The sequence below is a fragment of the Dama dama genome, chromosome 13 (assembly GCF_033118175.1).
Source record: "Dama dama isolate Ldn47 chromosome 13, ASM3311817v1, whole genome shotgun sequence".
Lineage (NCBI taxonomy): Eukaryota > Metazoa > Chordata > Mammalia > Artiodactyla > Cervidae > Dama > Dama dama.
In genome coordinates this window covers 36,403,953-36,422,931 of record NC_083693.1, presented here as the reverse complement: position 1 = coordinate 36,422,931, position 18,979 = coordinate 36,403,953, and the positions used below count along the sequence as shown (strand labels likewise).

General features: G+C 46.6%; 1 protein-coding gene across 1 annotated transcript in view; it reads right to left on the bottom strand.

The window, feature by feature from the left end:
- Positions 1–18,979, bottom strand: part of APBA2 (amyloid beta precursor protein binding family A member 2) — a 134,010-nt gene that overhangs the window by 90,361 nt on the left and 24,670 nt on the right. Inside the window, exon 2 of the mRNA XM_061159624.1 lies at positions 13,300–13,403. The gene's annotated coding sequence lies outside the window, so the exon portion shown is untranslated. The remainder of the gene's footprint in view (positions 1–13,299; positions 13,404–18,979) is intronic.

Genomic DNA, 18,979 nt, shown 5'->3' with positions numbered 1-18,979 from the left:
GAGGCTCCAGCATCACATGGGGTTAACAGAGCCGTGCTCTGTGTGAACTAATGAAGCTTTAAGATTACACAGGCAACTTACTTACAAAACAGAAGCAGACTCAAAGACTTAGAGGATGAATTTATGGTCATCGTGGAGAAGGGTGGGGTGGAGGGATAGATTGAGAGTTTGGGACTGACATGTACACATGGCTTTATTTAAAATGGATAAACAACAGGGCCTATTGTATAACACGGGGAACTCTGCTCAATGTTATGTGGTGGCCTAGATGGGAAAAACATTTAAAAAAGAATAGATACATGTATATATAGAACTGAATCACTGTGCTATACACCTGAAACTAACACAACAGTGTCAATAACTATACTCCAATATTAAATAAATTTTTAAAAAATCCTATGACAAACCATAATGGAAAAGAATGTAATAAAAAAGAATACATATATGTAGAACTGAGTCACTTTGCTGTATGGCAGTAATTAATCCAACATTATGAATCAACTATCCTTCAATTAAAAATTTAAAAGCTATTAACATTTTTTTAAAAGCATATGATCTAACACTGTATCAAACTAAGCTAAACAGAAATTACTCTCTTCTCTTGGATAAGTGGGGAGACCTGAATAAGGAACACCTGGCCAGCTCCCACCATCAGCAAAGACCATCAGGGTCTCCTGTAGGGGCCTGTCCACACGGGAATCTACCTGAGCTGGACAGAGGCTGTGAGGACTGCTGACTCCCCCACATCTCCACCCCAGCTCCGTCTTCAAGACCCTGCACTGCAGCCTTGACCTTCTGCCCCCTCTGGTAATGAACCCCCGGGAAGGCCTCTGCCTGTGCCCAGAAAGGGTCACAGGTGGCCCTAAGCTTTGCTGGCCCTGGAATCCCTCAGGGGTGATTTTAAAGCCACCTGCCTGAACCCCAGGCTGCAGATTCCCAACCTGACTGTGCAAGCGAGATGTTATAGAGCCTACAACCAGCAGGGCTGGGCATCATCCACACCACACCTGCCAGAGTCCACAGATGAAGGAAGGCAGGCTAGGAGGGCAGCAGGACCACAAGGCGAGTCAGATGACAGAGGACCCAGGAGTCTAGGCCACCACACAGAGCTCTGCTTTCCTTAAGGAGACCTTGATGTAGGGAAACATCAACCAACATAAAGGGTTTCCCTGGTGGCTCAGACAGCAAAGAATCTGCCTGCGATGCAGGAGACACGGGTTAGATCTCTGGGTTGGGAAGATCCCCTGGAGAAGAGAATGGCAACCCACTCCAGTATTCTTGCCTGGAGAATTCCATGGACAGAGGAACCTGGTGGGTTACGCTTCATGGAGTCACAGAGTCAGATACAACTGAGTGACTCACACACACACACACACACACACACACACACACACACACACACACACACACACAAAACCAACATAAAAGTTCAAAGCAATACGGAGTTGGAGAACTAAGTCTTCCTCCTTCCAACTCAGCCTGCATGGGGGAATAGAGAAACACTGCTTTCTTCCTTGGTGATGACAGTACTGGGTCTGCGTGGAGCACAGCCCTGGATGACCCACTAGATGCCTGCCGTGCCCTGTTAGGACCTCACTGTGTGAGCAGCTGGTCAGCGCAACAAGGAGGTCACACCGCCGTCTTCAGCCTCCACCCCATTCAGAGGCCTGCCTCCCCGCCACCTGTTCTTCTGCTTGGGACACACCATGGACCAGCCACAGCAGCATCCATGTAGCAAAGCTAGCGTGAGCCAGGCCCGTGGGATCCGTGATTCCTCTTTGTCATATTCATCTGTGACTGCCATACCCAGCACGTGTCTGGGGAAGAGAAGGGGAGGAAGAAAGGCAAGCAAACAGGCAGGCTTGCTCCAGAACCCACAGCGCAGCCAGGCAGTCATTCTTGAAAGGACTATTATGGTGGGGACTGCCTCCCCATGTCCATCTCCATGATCTTCCTTAGAAACGGGACTTGGATTTTAAGGTGAACTACAGCTCCTCCCATTCACCTAACTGGGGCAGTGTAACTAGCTTCTGGCCAAAAAGATACAAACAAGACTCCCTAAAATAAGCCTTTAAGGCAGCTTGCTCAGCTTGGAGACAGACTCCTTTTGCTCACCTTTCCTCCTTCTGCTGCCTGGAACACAAATCTGATGGCTGGAGCTCCAGCAGCCATCTTGGGCCACAAGATACTTTGCAATGAAAGCCATGTCTTAAGACAGTGGAGCAAAAAGATACAAGAGGTCACTATCGATAATAATCTCATGAAGCTGCCCACCTCTGGGATTCTTTTAAGTGAAGCACTAACTTCTTTCTTGTTAAAGATACTGTTACTTTGTAACCAGATTTAATCCTAAGTGATATAACAGAACAAACCTCCTATTTCCCAGAAAAGGTCCTATTTCCCAGAAAAGCAGGTTAGGGCACTCTGCTTGGACATTCTTTTCCCTTTCCTCTGGCCTCACTCTCTGATAGCAACACTGTGACTGGACAGCCCTGGGCAGCTCAGCCACCAGGTGCAACTTGGGGCAGTCCTGCAGGTGTGACCATCTTCTACAGTTCTGGGGGTGCCTCTGAGGACAAAGCCCTGAGGCTGACAGGTGACAGCTCTGAGCCACCATGGGTCCCCACAACAAAAAGACTTCCAGTCAAGGATGAGCCCACACAGGTACCCAAGAGACCATGCCCATCTGCACCCTAGGGACTTCACTGGTCACTGCATGGCCTTTGTTTTGCCTCAGAAAAATTTCCCTCTTCCTTATCTCATCAAGATCAGCATTTCACCCACCAGTCCTCAACAATAGGGTCTACAGAGCAGACAAGGATGGCTGGACTCCAAGTATGTGGGCACCTGCTTTGCACAATTAGAGCCAATCACTAACCCCCGGTCTTCCCCCGTGCAGGGCTGTGCATGGCTTCCGGTACACCTCCTATCCCATGTGTGTTTCCCACACTCAGAATCAAAGGACAACCTTCGAACAGGTTTCCCTTGCCCAAATCCCTGCCAAGGCCCCACTGCCCCAGGACACAGTCCAAGCTCCTTACTTTCATCCCCAAAGCTGTAGAGAGCTGGCCACCTGCCTGTCCCACCCACCTCCACTCCCTCACTTTTCCCCAGCGCTGCCTCTCCCTGAGTTCACGGGCCCTGCCTGGTCCCAGCACACAGGCAGGTCTCTGCCCACACAGAAGCCACTGCGTCCTGCATCCCTCCAGGCTGGTCTCCTCCTGCACATGCCTCCGTGCATAACCAGTTCTTCCAGAAGAAGCTTCTCTAGTACCCTGTGCTGCAGCCCACATAGGACCCCCTCCTTGGGCTCCAGCATCAGATCCCAGGTTTTGGGCTCTCTGGGGGCAGGAAGTGTCTGTCAGTAGTACCTCCTCTGCAGAAGATGGGCTGATACACAGCTGGGAGGGGCAGGTGCGCTGGAGAAAAGGGCCCCACAGGCTGACTGTGTAACCTGTCAGCCCCACCACGGGCCCCAGGCCAGTGAGCTATGGGCTCACAGACTCCACCCAAGGTCAGCAGACATGAGGTCTTCACAGCTGAGGCTATGGGCAGGGCTTGCCTTGCTCCAGACATGGTTTCCCAGCAGACAGGGCCGCCCCAGGCATCCCCTCGCCATTCCCTCTCTTTCTTTGTCTGAAGAGGCTTCAATTTCATTCCTGCTGCAAGCAGGGGGTGCCTGGCCTTACTGTCCAGGACCGAAAGTCACAGCTCTGCCCCTCAAGCATGTCAGTCACTGCTGCTGGGATGTCCACTGCCCTCCAGCTCCAGGGAATTTTGATCCTCCTTCCACAGGCCCCTGCAAGAAGCTGAGACAGGTCTCCCCTGAGGGATAAGAGAGAATGTCACAAAGCCCAGGTGCAGTTCCATGGCCAAAGCGGCAGGTCCCAGACCTTCAAGGTCCCAGACAGGCCCTCTGCCCTCACCGCTGCACGCTGCATGGTCCAGCTGCTGTCACAGCTGCTCACCTGGGGTAGGAGCGCCTACGCTTTGAAACCACCTTCAGTGCGATGGGACTCTCGGCCTGCAGCAGGGAGGCAGGGGCCCCCGCTCCACACTCCATGACTCTCCAGCTCCCGCCTGAGAGCAGAGTCCGCCTGCCAGGCTCACTAGGCTCCAGACATGGGCAGGACCTCTGTGCCTGGCCCAGCTCAACCTAGATGGCCCGTAAGCCGAGGTGCATCCTCAGCGATGCTGCTCATCAGCATATCTGGTAAAACACCTTGTGCCCGGAAGTGCCACAGACAAACATCTACAAGCATCACTGTGAGTCCTGCCTGGGCCACCGCAGCCTCGGGAAGGATCGAGCAGGTCCTGCCTCAGGATCGGGCAGGGGTCTCCCCTCGGATGAGCTGCCCCCGCCCGGCGCTCTGCAGGATGGAAGGAGGAGGGACGAGCAGGGACAGCCCCCCCAGGATGGCCAGCTGGAAGTCAACAGGGACACTGGGGAGAGGCCCGCTAGGAGGCTGCAAAGGCCCTTAGGTCACTCCCCCACCACAGGACAGCAGGCCCGTTGCATGCTGGTCATGGCAGCCACTCTCCCTCATGCCTGCCCACAACTGGCAGGTACCCACATCCAAACCTAGCCCTGGGGGCTCGTTCTTTCTCCACCCAAATGACCCATCAGGGAGGCCCTGAACTTTCCGCTATTCCGAGGCAATAACATGTTCTCGGTGACTTTTAGCACTAGGAGCTGTCTCATTTCAGGAAGAAAAGGGAGTCATCTTGGGCCCTCTGGAGCATCTTCCATCTCTCCGGAGCCTGACCCATCGTGAGAGTGGGCGGTGCAGGGAGGGTTGTGTGTCCCCTTTCCACAGAACTGTTGCAGGAAGGGGACCCCTTCCAGGGCCTGAGAACGGACTCTTGTCCAACACTTGAAAGGCATCATCAGGAGGGTGGATCAGAAGAAGCATGGTACCTCTGCTCAGTGACACAGACCGAAAGGGGTGACCTCGCAGCCTTGTGTGGTCGGGTTCAGGTCATCACCAAACAGCAGCACTGTTGCTTCAGGAGATGACTGGAGAGACACCCTCACTTTGCAAAGTTGGACAATTAAGACAGCTTCTGGAGTTTGCTGAGGGAGCATCATGCATTCCAGGAGCTGTTTCTCCCTGTGAGAGGCCAGAGTGGTCATTTCTGGGGTCTGGTGGTGCCTAAGAGTTAATTGGGATGTTGTTGTCTAGGTTTGGCTTGGAGATGAGAAAGCTTTGTGTTTCTTCAAATTAGCACTAATTTAAAATTACAGTTTTAGTCTTAATTGTATGTATTTGGGGATCCCATTGAAGCCTCTGGAAATAATTGCAGGGTAATATTTTGGGAAGTCATATTAAAATGCACAGATGTTGTCTAGAGACAGGCCTCTGGGGGTGGGCACAGCCCTGGTAGAGAGGAGTCTGGGGCAGCTTTCACGGCTGGTCCACGTCCCCTCCCCCCCTCCCCAGTCTGGCTCTGGGAGGGGCTACAGGTAGAGCCCCTCTTAATGCAGCATGAACTGAATCCATTCCTCCTGACTGAATCTGGCACTGCCAGGACCCAGGAAGTCAAGGCCACAGCCTGAGCTGCTGGCATCAGGGTGGGGGGAAGGGCTGGAGGGATGGGCCGGCAAGGTCCTGGAGCATCCCCTGCCTGCAGGGTGCAGAGGTGGTGCTGGCAGGTGCGGGTGTCATATTTACCAGGAGCCCTTCCAAACCCTGGGGCTCTGGGTGGGCCCCATGTGAGCCTAGGCTCTGTGCCCAGGATCGGGTGCACGGTGAGGGGTCGACCCATCACAGAGGGGTTTATGATCTGAGAGTGGTCCTACCCAACCCCCCCCCACCCCTGGAATGTCTGGAAAGAGCCCAGAGGGCCTCTCCCCACTCTCGCAAAGGATGTGGGCACCTGCGAGCACTGCATTTGTCCTGAAGACATACCCTGAAAGCCCTTTTCCACCTGTGCTGGTGGGGCTGGAGGCTGGGCCCTCAGAGAGGTGGGGGACAGGGTCTTTGGGGCCACTGTAGCACTTCCTCCTCCTCCTAATTCCTTGTTCTACAGAATACAAGTGGGCCAATATTACCCTGTAAGTAAACAACTGAGACAAATGCTTCCATTTGAGCAAAGAAGCGACATCATCTTTAATGAGTGGGCGATGGAGCCAGGCTGCCTTGTACAAGAACTCTGGTCTTTAGGAATACATATTTTTCCCCTTCCCCTGATGCATTTAGGAAAATAATATTTTTTTACACTTGCAATTAAGAGCAGAACAGATGGCAACGGTTTAAAAATCTGTTCATGAGACTTGATACTTGGGCGGGGGGGGTTGTTGACAAGACATGGAGGATGGGGTGACTTTTTCTTGCTGCATGGAAGGCCCACTATTGTGATCCCCAAAACATAGTACTGGGGACTTAAAGAAAGGGGTGAGAAAGAAGGTTCATCCACAGTAAGAGGGCAAAACGGCTGGCGATTTAGAAGTGACAGCAGGAAAGCCCACCTGCTTCTGTGTGGCTGGGCCCGCCCTGCTGCCTGGCAAGGTTGCAACCCCAGGACCCCCACAAGCACCATCATCACCTCATGTTCCTCATGGCAGTGCTGGGCCATTTCCTCCATCCACTGAGGACTTTCAGAGCCTCCCGGACATGGGTTCCCTCGTCTGTGCTTCAAATTCACCAAGACCAAAACACAAGAGAGAAACCCTACAAACCAGCCATCACTGTGGCCAGGTGGCTTGGCCTCTTAATCACCTTTGGTTTATTCATTCAGAACCTGCTGAAACCAAACTGGATCCTGTGGGGCTCCTGGGCATGGAAGCCTTGCTCTGTCCCCCATTTCTTGATTATAGGAAATAAGTTTCATTCAGCCCCCATGACCTTCCCTGGGTTCCAATGGACAGGTTCAAGCAGTTGCTAATTAGGGATGGGAGGGGAACAGGAGACAAGGGAGAAACAGTCAAGAAACAATAGTGCAGGGACTTCTCTGGTGGCCCAGTGGCTAAGACTCTGTGCTCCCAAAGGAGGGGGCCCAGGTTTAATCCCTGGTCAGGGAACTAAGATCCCACAGGCCACAAGTATGAGTTCTCATGCCATGACTAAAAGATCCCGCATGCCACAGCAAAGATTGAAGATCCCCGTGCTGCAACTAAGACCAACGCAGCCAAATAAATATATTTTCTAAAAGAAGAAGAAAGCAGATATTAAAAAAAAAAATAAAAAAGAGCCAGTAGTGCAGCCTTGGGGCAGGGTCCTGGTTCCTCAGGGGATACACATAATATTACACCTTTGAGTTCTGTAAGAATTAAGTCACTCCCACCCAGATGGAGGATGGAATGAGGATATGGACCCTCATGACTTCAGTCAACTAAAGATGGACTCTGTTGATTTTTGACCCAGTTCTATGCTGGATTCTCCTCTGCTCAAGCTCCCTCATGGATATGCATGTACCCTTAGCTTAAAACTTCCCATTTTGCAGAGATGCTGCTTTGGGAAAGATCCCTGGTGTTCTCCTCACTTGCTGCAGGTAATAATAAATCCTTCCTTCTCTCGATCTTTGGCTTGGTTGTGTATATTGGCTCAAACCCACAAAGACGTGAACCTAGTTTTGGGGTGACACACCCCTCCCCCCACCTTCTCACCATACCAACAGGCTCCTGCTGATAACAGTGGGTTCCAGCTGAAAGAACTCCAAGACCAGACTCCCTCTGAGACTCAGGGCTGAGAGAAGTTCAGTGTCCAGAGGGGAGGTGAAACGTAGGCCTCTGTCAACCTACAACTTTAGGAGATATGACACACAGCCCAGCTCCTACTGCATCCTCAGTCACTAAGTCATGTCTGACTCTTTGCAGTCCTTTGGACTGTAGCCCATCAGCCTCCTCTATCCATGGGATTTCCCAACAAGAATATTGGAATGGGTTACCATTTCTGTCTCCAAGGGATCTTCCCGACCCAGGGACTGAACCTCCATCTCTTGCTCTCCTGTACTGCAGGCAGATTCTTTACTCACTGAGCCATCGGGGAAGCCCCACTTCCTAATGAGATTTACACAAACTCATACAAGAAAGTCCTTTTACCTCAGTTCCTATTTTCCATGATAACATATCTGACTTTCAACAACAAATTAGAAAGCATGTCAAAGGCAAAAAAAATAATTTTTAAAAACCCATACGCTAAAGAGATAAAGCAAGCATCCTAACCAGACTCAGATATGACACAGATTTTGGAATGAATAGACTGGAAATTTAAAGTAACTATGATTCATATGTTACAGGCTCTGATGGGAGAAGACAGCATACAAGAACAGATGGGTAATATGAGCGGAGTTATGGAGAGTTTAAGAAAGAATCCAAAGGAGATGCTAGAAATTTTTTGAAAACTGGTAATAGAAAGGAAGAATGTCTTTGATGGGCTCATCAGCAGACTTAATACAGCTGAGGGGAAAATCAGAAAGCTGGAAGACAGGCCAATAGAAACTTCCCAAATTGAAATTTTGCAAAATGAAGGTCAGTCCAGGGGTGAAAGCAGAGACAGAATAGAGCATCCAAGGACCATGGGACAATATTAAAAATATAACATGCATGTAACTGGAAGACCCAAAGGAAATAAATGAGGGAATGAGGAAGAAAACATATTTGAGGTAATAATGGCTAACAATTTTTCTAAAATTAACAACACATACCAAATCACGATCGGGAATCTCAAAGAACACCAAGCAGAATAAATACTTTTAAAAGAAAAACAACATGTGATTAACAGATGCAAACTATTATATATAGGATAGGTAAACAATAAGGTCCTACTGTGTAGCACAGAGATCTATATTCAATAGCCTGTGATAAACCATAATGGAAAAGAATATAAAAAAGAATACACATATAACTGATTTCACTTTGCTGTACAGTAGAAATTAACAAAACATTGTAAATCAACTATACTTCAATAAAATAAGTTTAAAAACAACAACAACAAAAACTACACCTAGGCATATCATACTCAAATTGTAGCAAACCACAGACAAAGAGAAAATCAATATATCAATACCCATTTTAGGAACTTCCCTAGTGGTCCAGTGGTTAAGAATCTGCATGCCAATGCAGGGGACATGGGAACTAAGTTCCTGGTCTGGAAACTAAAATTCCCCATGCCATGGAGCAACTAAGCCCATCCGCCACAGCTACTGAGCTGCATGCTGCAACTACCAAAGCCCAAGCACCCTCTAGCCCATGCTCTGCAACAAGAGAAGCCACTGCAATGAGAAGCCTGTGCACCACAACTAGAGAAAGCTTGAATGCAGCAACAAAGACCCATCGCAGCATAAGTACATAGATAGAATAAATAGAAGACAGAGTTTGTCAGAGTGGATAAAAACACAAGACCCAACTGGATGCTGTCTATAAGAAACCCATGTTAAATATAAAGACTCTGATAGGTTGAAAGTAAAGAGATGCTACATAGAAAACCCTAAAGACTCTACCAGAAAATTACTAGAGCTAATCAATGAATATAGTAAAGTTGCAGGATATAAAATTAACACACAGAAATCCCTTGCATTCCTATATACTAACAATGAAAAAACAGAAAGAGAAATTAAGGAAACAATACCATTCACCACTGCAACAAAAAGAATAAAATACTTAGGAGTATATCTACCTAAAGAAACAAAAGACCTATACATAGAAAACTATAAAACACTGATGAAAGAAATCAAAGAGGACACAAACAGATGGAGAAACATACCGTGTTCATGGATTGGAAGAATCAATATTGTCAAAATGGCTATTCTACCCAAAGCAATCTATAGATTCAATGCAATCCCTATCAAGCTACCAACGGTATTTTTCACAGAACTAGAACAAATAATTTCACAATTTGTATGGAAATACAAAAAACCTCGAATAGCCAAAGTAATCTTGAGAAAGAAGAATGGAACTGGAGGAATCAACCTGCCTGACTTCAGACTCTACTACAAAGCCACAGTCATCAAGACAGTATGGTACTGGCACAAAGACAGAAATATAGATCAATGGAACAGAATAGAAAGCCCAGAGATAAATCCACGAACCTATGGACACCTTATCTTTGACAAAGGAGGCAAGGATATACAATGGAAAAAAGACAACCTCTTTAACAAGTGGTGCTGGGAAAACTGGTCAACCACTTGTAAAAGAATGAAACTAGAACACTTTCTAACACCATACACAAAAATAAACTCAAAATGAATTAAAGATCTAAATGTAAGACCAGAAACTATAAAACTCCTAGAGGAGAACATAGGCAAAACACTCTCCGACATAAATCACAGCAAGATCCTCTATGACCCACCTCCCAGAATATTGGAAATAAAAGCAAAACTAAATAAATGGGACCTAATGAAACTTAAAAGCTTTTGCACTACAAAGGAAACTATAAGTAAGGTGAAAAGACAACCCTCAGATTGGGAGAAAATAACAGCAAATGAAGAAACAGACAAAGGATTAATCTCAAAAATATACAAGCAACTTCTGAAGCTCAAGTCCAGAAAAATAAATGACCCAATCAAAAAATGGGCCAAAGAACTAAACAGACATTTCTCCAAAGAAGACATACAGATGGCTAACAAACACATGAAAACATGCTCAACATCACTCATTATTAGAGAAATGCAAATCAAAACCACAATGAGGTACCATTACACGCCAGTCAGGATGGCTGCTATCCAAAAGTCTACAAGCAATAAATGCTGGAGAGGGTGTGGAGAAAAGGGAACCCTCTTACACTGTTGGTGGGAATGCAAACTAGTACAGCCGCTATGGAAAACAGTGTGGAGATTTCTTAAAAAACTGGAAATAGAACTGCCATATGACCCAGCAATACCACTTCTGGGCATACACACTGAGGAAACCAGATCTGAAAGAGACACGTGCACCCCAGTGTTCATCGCAGCACTGTTTATAATAGCCAGGTCATGGAAGCAACCTAGATGCCCATCAGCAGATGAATGGATAAGGAAGCTGTGGTACATATACACCATGGAATATTACTCAGCCATTAAAAAGAATTCATTTGAACCACTCCTAATGAGATGGATGAAGCTGGAGCCCCTTATACAGAGTGAAGTAAGCCAGAAAGATAAAGAACGTTACAGCATACTAACACATGTATATGGAATTTAGAAAGATGGTAACGATAACCCTATATGCAAAACAGAAAAAGAGACACAGAAATACAGAACAGACTTTTGAACCCTGTGGCAGAAGGTGAGGGTGGGATATTTCAAAAGAACAGCATGTATACTATCTATGGTGAAACAGATCACCAGCCCAGGTGGGATGCATGAGACAAGTGCTCCGGCCTGGTGCACTGGGAAGACCCAGAGGAATCGGGTGGAGAGGGAGGTGGGAGCAGGGATCGGGATGGGGAATACGTGTAAATCCATGGCTGATTCATATCAATGTATGACAAAACCCACTGAAATGTTGTGAAGTAATTAGCCTCCAACTAATAAAAAAAAAAAAATTAAAAAAAATAAAATAAAAAATAAAAAAAATAAATTATCTCCAAAAAAAAAAAAAAGAAAGTAAAGAGATGGAAAAAGATATACCATGCTAATTACAGTTGAAAGAAAACTGGAGTATCAATATTCATTTCAGACAAAGCAGACTTTAGAACAAGGAAAACCATCAGGGATAAAAAGGAGGCATTACAATGAGATGCATAATTCAATTCAGTTCTCCAATAAGAGATCAAAATTGTAAATGGCTATGCACCTAACAGAGCATCAAAATATATGAGGCAAAACTGATAGAACTGGGAATGGAGATGGGCAAATCCATTATTATAATTGGAGACATCCATATCCCTCCTCAGTAACCAAGAGAATAAGTAGGCAGAAAATCAACAAGGATTGTTCCCCTGGACAGCACTGCCCATCAGAATGGAATTAAACTAAAAATCGATAAAGGAAGATGGGTGAAATCCCCAAATATCTGGAAATTAAACAACATCATTCTAAGCAACACATGGGTCAATGAGGAAATACCAGAATAATTTTTTTTAGTTTTTTTAACTAAATGAAAATTAAAATACCACTTGTCAAAATTTCCATAGTGTAACAAAAGCTGTGCTTATCAGAAATATATAGTATTAAATGTACACATTAGAAAAGAAGAAAGTATAAAATCAATAACCCAGGCTTCTACCTCAGGAAACAAAATGAAGGGAAACTGATGCCTAAAATAAGCAGAGGAAATATCATAAAATTTAGAGCATAAATCAATTAAGTTGAAAACAAGGAGAAAAGAAAGAAAATCAATGAACCTGAAATCTATTTTATTGACCAGTTGCTCAGTCGCTCAGTCATGTCTGCTTCTTTGCAGCCCCAAGGACTGTAGTCTGCCAGTCTCCTCTGTCCATGTAATTTTCTAGGCAAGAATACTGGAGTGGGTTGCCATTTCCTACTCCAGGAGATCTCCCCGACCCAGGGATCGAACCCATATCTCTGACATCTCCTGCATTGGCAGGTGGGTTCTTTACCACTGTGCCACGGTATTGACCAGGCCAACTAAGGGATACAAGATACAAACTACCAGTACCAAAAAAGGAAGAGGAGTCATCAACACTGACCTCATAGAAAAGGATAACAATGTAACATTAAAAGGATGATTTGATTACATAAAAGAGTACTACAAAGAACTCTGTGCCCCCAGATTTGATAATCTAGATAAAACAGACTGATCCCTTAAAAGACATGTACTGGCAAAACTCACAAGAAGAGAAACAGACAAACAGAACAGCCATATGCATTTTTTAAATTGAATAAATAATTAATAACCTTCTTAAAAGAAATCGACAGGCCCAGATGGTTTCTCTGCTGAACTGTACCAAACGTTTAAGGAAGGGATGATACGATTCTCTACAATCTATTTCAGAAATCAGAAGAGGGAGAACGTGTCCTAACTCGTTCTCTGAGGCCAGCACTCCCCTAATATCACAACCTGGCCCATCACCACCCTAACAGTAAGGAGGCAACAGTGCCACTCAGACATCCCCACCAGCAGAAGAGGACCCAGTGGGTCTGAGAGGAGAGAGAACAGGTGACAGGACATGCATGTCTGCTCTGTGTGGCTTGTTCTCTGGGAACGCCCAGAACTCGTCTTTCTCATCAGTATGTCAAAACAAAATAGTGAGAAACAAGTGCTAGAAACTGTCCTAGAGCTTTTGCTGGAGAAAGATGGAAGGGAGGAGGCACCTGGGTGTCCCCCCTGCCCTCAACAGGCACATGAGCACAGACACTCAGATGCACTGGCACGTGGGACCTGGCAGGCAGCGTGGTGACCCTACTGGTCCTACTCACCGAGAAGCTACAGGCACCCCTGGACCCTGGGCCATCCGCAGGTCGGTCCTGGTCTCGCCGTGGGCTCCCCCCACAAGATGCAGAGATGATGGATCCTCTGGAGACTGAAATGGAAGAGCACATGGGCATCAAACAGCTGAGCACACACAGAGACTGCTCGGGTATAAACAGAAGGAAGTTCTCCAATGTGGGTGCCGATCATGATCACATACTCAATAAAGGTCCCTATTGTCGTTGTTGTTTAGTTGCTCTGTTGTGTCCAACTCTTTTCAACCCCATGGGCTGTAGCCCGCCGGGCTTCTCTGTCCACGGGATTTCTCAGGAGTGGGTTGCCATTTCCTTCTCCAGGGAATCTTTCCAACCCAAGAATCAAACCCATGTCACCTGCGTTGCGGGTGGATTCTTTACCACTGAGCCACCAGGGAAGTCCTCCAAAGGATTCCTTAAAACAGGAAGAAGCTAACCAGACATGGACACAACCAATGAACCAGTAAAATAAAAGGTTGGTAGTCTGTGTCATTATGCTTTGGTCAAGACCCATAGAATGTAAAATGCAGAAAGTGAACCTAACTCTAATTCAGTTAATAATAATAATAGTGCATCAATATTGGCTCATCAGTGGTAACTAATGCACCATACTAACATTAATATGTTAATAACAGGGGAGATGAGGTGGGTAGGGGTATCAGGCCACCTGGAAACTTTCTGCTCAATTTTTCTGTAAATCTAAAACTGCTGAAATGATTATGTCTCATTTTAAAAGATATGCTGGTTGATATTCAGAAGGCTGAATGGAAAGATGGATATAACTGAGCAGCCGATGGGTAAACTGGAAGATGGAGCTAAGAGATTTTCCCAGAATGCAGTGCAAATAGACCATGGGCAGCAATCCCAGGGCATGTTTCTCCTGACTTTGATGACAGCCACTGGGCTCCGGGAGCATCCTTCCCTACCCCCAAGGGCTCGCTCTCTCTCTCTCTCCCCAAATTGGGGAGCTTTAGCAAATTCTCAGGCTTTTGGTTGTTCATCTCATCTTTCCCCAAGACTGCTTTGGGGAAGGCGGGGGGACAGCACAGGAAACCTTAGAAACCACGTCAACCTTTGCCTGAGTCCTCAGCCTCTGCCAGGCTTCCCTAGTGACTCAGATGGTAAAGAGTATGCCTACAATGAAGGAGACCCGGGTTTGATCCCTTGGTCAAGAAGATCCCCTGGAGAAGAGAATGGCAACCCACTCCAGTATTCTTGCCTGGAGAATCCCAAGGACAGAAGAGTCAGGTGAGTTATAGCTCAGAAGGTTGCAAAGAGTCAGACATGACTGAAGGACCATTTTGACCTCTTCCAGACTGTGGTTTTCCCAGTTCATGGCCTGAGGGAGAACCACTCTCTCTTTATTTAGTTATTGGTGGTGAATTATTTCTTCGCTGGTTTTCACTTTTTTAAAAAAATTATTACTTTAGAAGGAGTCCTAGTAAAGTCTTTCAAAAAAGCAATTCTGCCTTCTCTATCAAAATTTAAATATGCATATCCTTTTACCCAACAATTGCATTTCCAAGAGGACTCACATATATATGAAATATGTGAGTATAGGGATTTTCCCTGCAGCAATCTTTTTAAAAACTGGAAGCAACCTAAGTGCCCATAAATAGGAGAATGGTTAAATAAATTAGAGCAGGGCCCACAAGCTGGAGTACTCAGACTTTTTTTTAAAGAGGTAGCCAACATGCACCTACCCAGAGAAATCTTAAAAGCCTAAAGCTGAGTGAAAATGGCAAGTTAACTAAAAAGTATGTGCTGTGTGTGTGTGTTTCTGTGTGTGTCTGTGTGTGTGGATTCCAGTTACAGATGCAGCAAGCCAGCTAGACAATGTATACACATCTGCAAGTCCAGGTATGGACACAAAGGCAAACAGAACAGCCCAAAAGGGCTTCCACCGATGCTCGCCAGCACTTCCTCCGTGGGCAGTGGCATGGACACAGAAGACAAGGCCACGTGGGCATCGCTTTTACTCTATTATACACATGCTTCCTGGTTGGGTCTTTCACCAAGACGCATTTCTCATCCAGCAGCATTCAGATGAAACCCACAGTCTGTGCACTTGAGAGTTTCATATTCTAGCTGGGAGGTGCTGGCACCAAGAAAACCGACCTTGGGGAAGGGCAGCCAGGAGGGAGGGAAGGAAGCAGGGCTTCCCAGGGGGATGGGGGAGGAGCACACAGACACCCAAGATTCCTCGGGAAGGAAGGTCACCCATGGGCAGCAAGGATGAGAACACACACAGCACAGAGGTGGGAACAGAAACACAGGGCAGGCAGGCAGGGACCAGAGATGGCAGCATCCTCTACCGCTCTAGATCCAAGCACCTGCAGCCCTCACACACCAGGCCCATCACCCTGCTGCCCTGCCCACCCTTCGGTGTTCCCCACAAAGGGCAGGGATGCTGTCCCAGGAGGGACAGCCGGGGTGGACCCATGGGATTTAAGCCTGGCCTCTGAGCAGGTGAGCAGAGCCCACCCCTATGTCTGGAAGGTCCTGCCTTCAGTCCTGGCCCATAACACAGCAAACTGCAGTGTGAAGCATCTAATTTATACGGGACAAAACTCAGCAGTCCTGCCCCCAACGGTGCTGATGTGCTGGGTACCAGAACACTAGCTCCATGGCACATGGCAGGTGGTGGCTCGGTCACTGTGGAGTGTGGCACGTGGTAGGTGTTTCAGAAGCACTTGTTGAATGATGGGTTAATGGATACATGGATGGATGTTACATGTCTTTGAAATCTTACAAAACACCTAACATACATTTTAAAAGTAAATGCACACACAAGATACTCAAGGTACCTGTGAGCAAAAAGCCCAGAAAACAATAGATAAAGATCCAGAGACACTGGACCGAGGGCCCATCCTCTGACATCCCTGCAAACTGGGAGGACTAGCCTGTAACTGTATGACGGTGCTCAGATGAAGTGAAGCCGCCCCCAAGTCCCCAGAAATCAGAAGAGTAAAGAGAAACAGCCTCCAGAGGGTGCCAGACGGGAGTACCCCACCCACCCAGCTACCCAGCCTCCTCACCCACGCCCACCTGGGTCACTAGCCGTCAGCTGGAACTTGGACTTCTTATGCGGCTTCACCTCTGCAATGCTGGGCGGTCTAGTTTTGGACGTGAGTTGTGAATGAAGCCGGGAGCCTGGCCCGCCCCCTCCCAGGTTCCAAATCCTCTTGTCCCTGAGGCCACAGCTTCTCCCTTCAGACTTCAAAGCGCAAAGGACAGATCTGTGCATAACCCATGCTTCCTAATCTGGGGATATTCTCAGAAATAGCAAGCCTCTTCTCTGGCCCTTCCTAAAAATAGCCTGGCTCTTACATGTGACAAAAGGATGCAAAGTGGTGTCTCCGTGAGCTGAATATGAACACTGGAAATACTTCCAGGTCTTCCAAATGGCAATGAAAAATATTTTAAATAATTTAATGTCAAGTCCATTTAACAGAATTCGAGATAGCTCAAGCAAATACACGAGGAGAGGAAAGAGATGAGCAATGAAAAATTCTAATGGATAGAGTGATATAAGTAGGACTGAGGGGAAAATCACTGCACAGAATTCCCAAAGACGACACTCTTGAAATCTCTTTTAAAACAGTATGATCCCAGCATCGCACAACTCCAAAACACTCTAGCAAGGCCTGTCTTCAGCAGCTTGCAGAAAACATGCATGCTCATTATCTTCCTTGGAATGGCAACAACAAGGGAGCTCTGATTCTATCTTTCCAGCACGGGAACTGCCAGGAATCTCCCATGCGCACCGCTGACAGCTCCCTTTTACATGAGAAGCAGTTGTTGTTGTTCAGTCGCTCAGTTGTGTCCGCCTCTTTGTGACCCCACGGATTGCAGCACGCCAGGCTTCCCTGCCCTCCACTATCTCCCAGAATTTACTCAAATTCATGTCCATTGAATTGATGATGCCAGCCAACCATCTCACCCTCTGCCACCCCCTTCTCTTCTTGCCTTCAATCTTCCCAGTATCAGAGTTTTTTCACAATGAGTCAGCTCCAATGGGAAGCAGACTCACATCCAGATGGGCTCAGGGCAGCAAGCAGACTGCCCACCAAGCTGCGACGGTGTGGGGTGGGCAAGGGGACCATCGTGGCAGCCACCTTTTGTTTTTTCAAGTGGGAAACATTTCTGAATGGCTTAAGCAGGATGTATTCTGACATTTAAAGCTCTATTAAATTGAAGAAAGAGAAAGAATCCATACCCGGCTCCATACGGAACCAGGGAATATCACTAGCCCCCAGAATGTCGATGAATTAAACTCCTTCCCTGATCCTGCAGAGCAGCCCTGGGTCTGGGTATCTTATCTCTGTCAAGCAGGCTGATGGGCAAGCCGCTGCCACACAGCCCCACGTGAGCTGCAGATGTCAGCAACGCACTATCTTCTTTGTTCAGGGGACACAAAGCAGTCCAGCACTGATGGCTGTGTTCTTTCTTCCCAACCGGACCTAATTGGCACTGTCCTTCTCTGGTGTCTGGTCTCCCTGGACAGAGCAGGAATGCAGCCAACAGAACCCAAACTACGCAGCTCACAGGCTCCTCCCTGGCTCAGTCAGGCCTCAGTGCACTAAGCTCCCAGCTCAGGATGCAGAACCCGGGCACAGAGGGTCTTCTGCATCTAAAGGTCTTCATATGAAGTCATAATTTTTATTTTTTGGCTGCGCCACATGGCATGTGGGATCTTAGCTCCCCAACCAAGGATCAAACTCACATCCCCTGCATTGGAAGGCAAAGTCTTAACCACTGGACCTCCAGGGAAGTCCCTGAAGTCAAAATTAAAATCACATCTTTTTACAGTCCTATTAAAAATAATCAATGCTTCTCACTGAAAAACCAGAAAATGCAAGTTATTGATTTAATGACTTCCTTTTTAGAAAAGAATCACATATATGAAACTTGAGACAGTCCCTAAAAATCAACATGTATGATCCTTGAAACTCTAAATATCTGAATTTGAAATCATTTCCTATCAAACCCATTCAATAGAATGCAAACTATCTCAAGCATATACACTATTGTTAGTGTATAATAGAAGGAATATAAAACTAAAATTTCAAATACATGCAGCTCTATAAAAATGAAAAGAGAAACATTGTTTCATTGCTATATGCAGAATCTCCAAAGATGATGTTTTGGAAACCAGCCATGGTTTTGACATTTATGTAAACAAATCAGTGACTTCTGTGGTGGTCCAGTGGTTAAGACTTCACACTCACAGTGCAGGGGGCTCAGGTTCGATACCTGGCCAGGGAACTAGATCCCACATACTGCAACTAAGAGTTCACACACTATGCTAAAAAGATCCTGCATGCTGCAGCTAAGACCTGGCACAGCCAAATAAATAAATAATTTTAAAAAAAGAAAACAAATCATTGTGATGTACTGGGACAAGGTCTATGAGAGGATAACGGTGGGGAAACACAAAACAGATAAATAAAGTTGGAAAACTCATGCTGCCTGGTTTCCAGAGTTACTGTGAAGCTACAATAATCAAAACAGTGTGGTGCTGGTGAAAGAATAGACAGATAGATCAATAGACTAGAGCAGGGAGCCCAGAAATTGGCCCACGTAATAATAATCTACTTATCTTTGACATATGAACAAAGGCAATATGATGGAGAAAAGATGTATTTTTTTC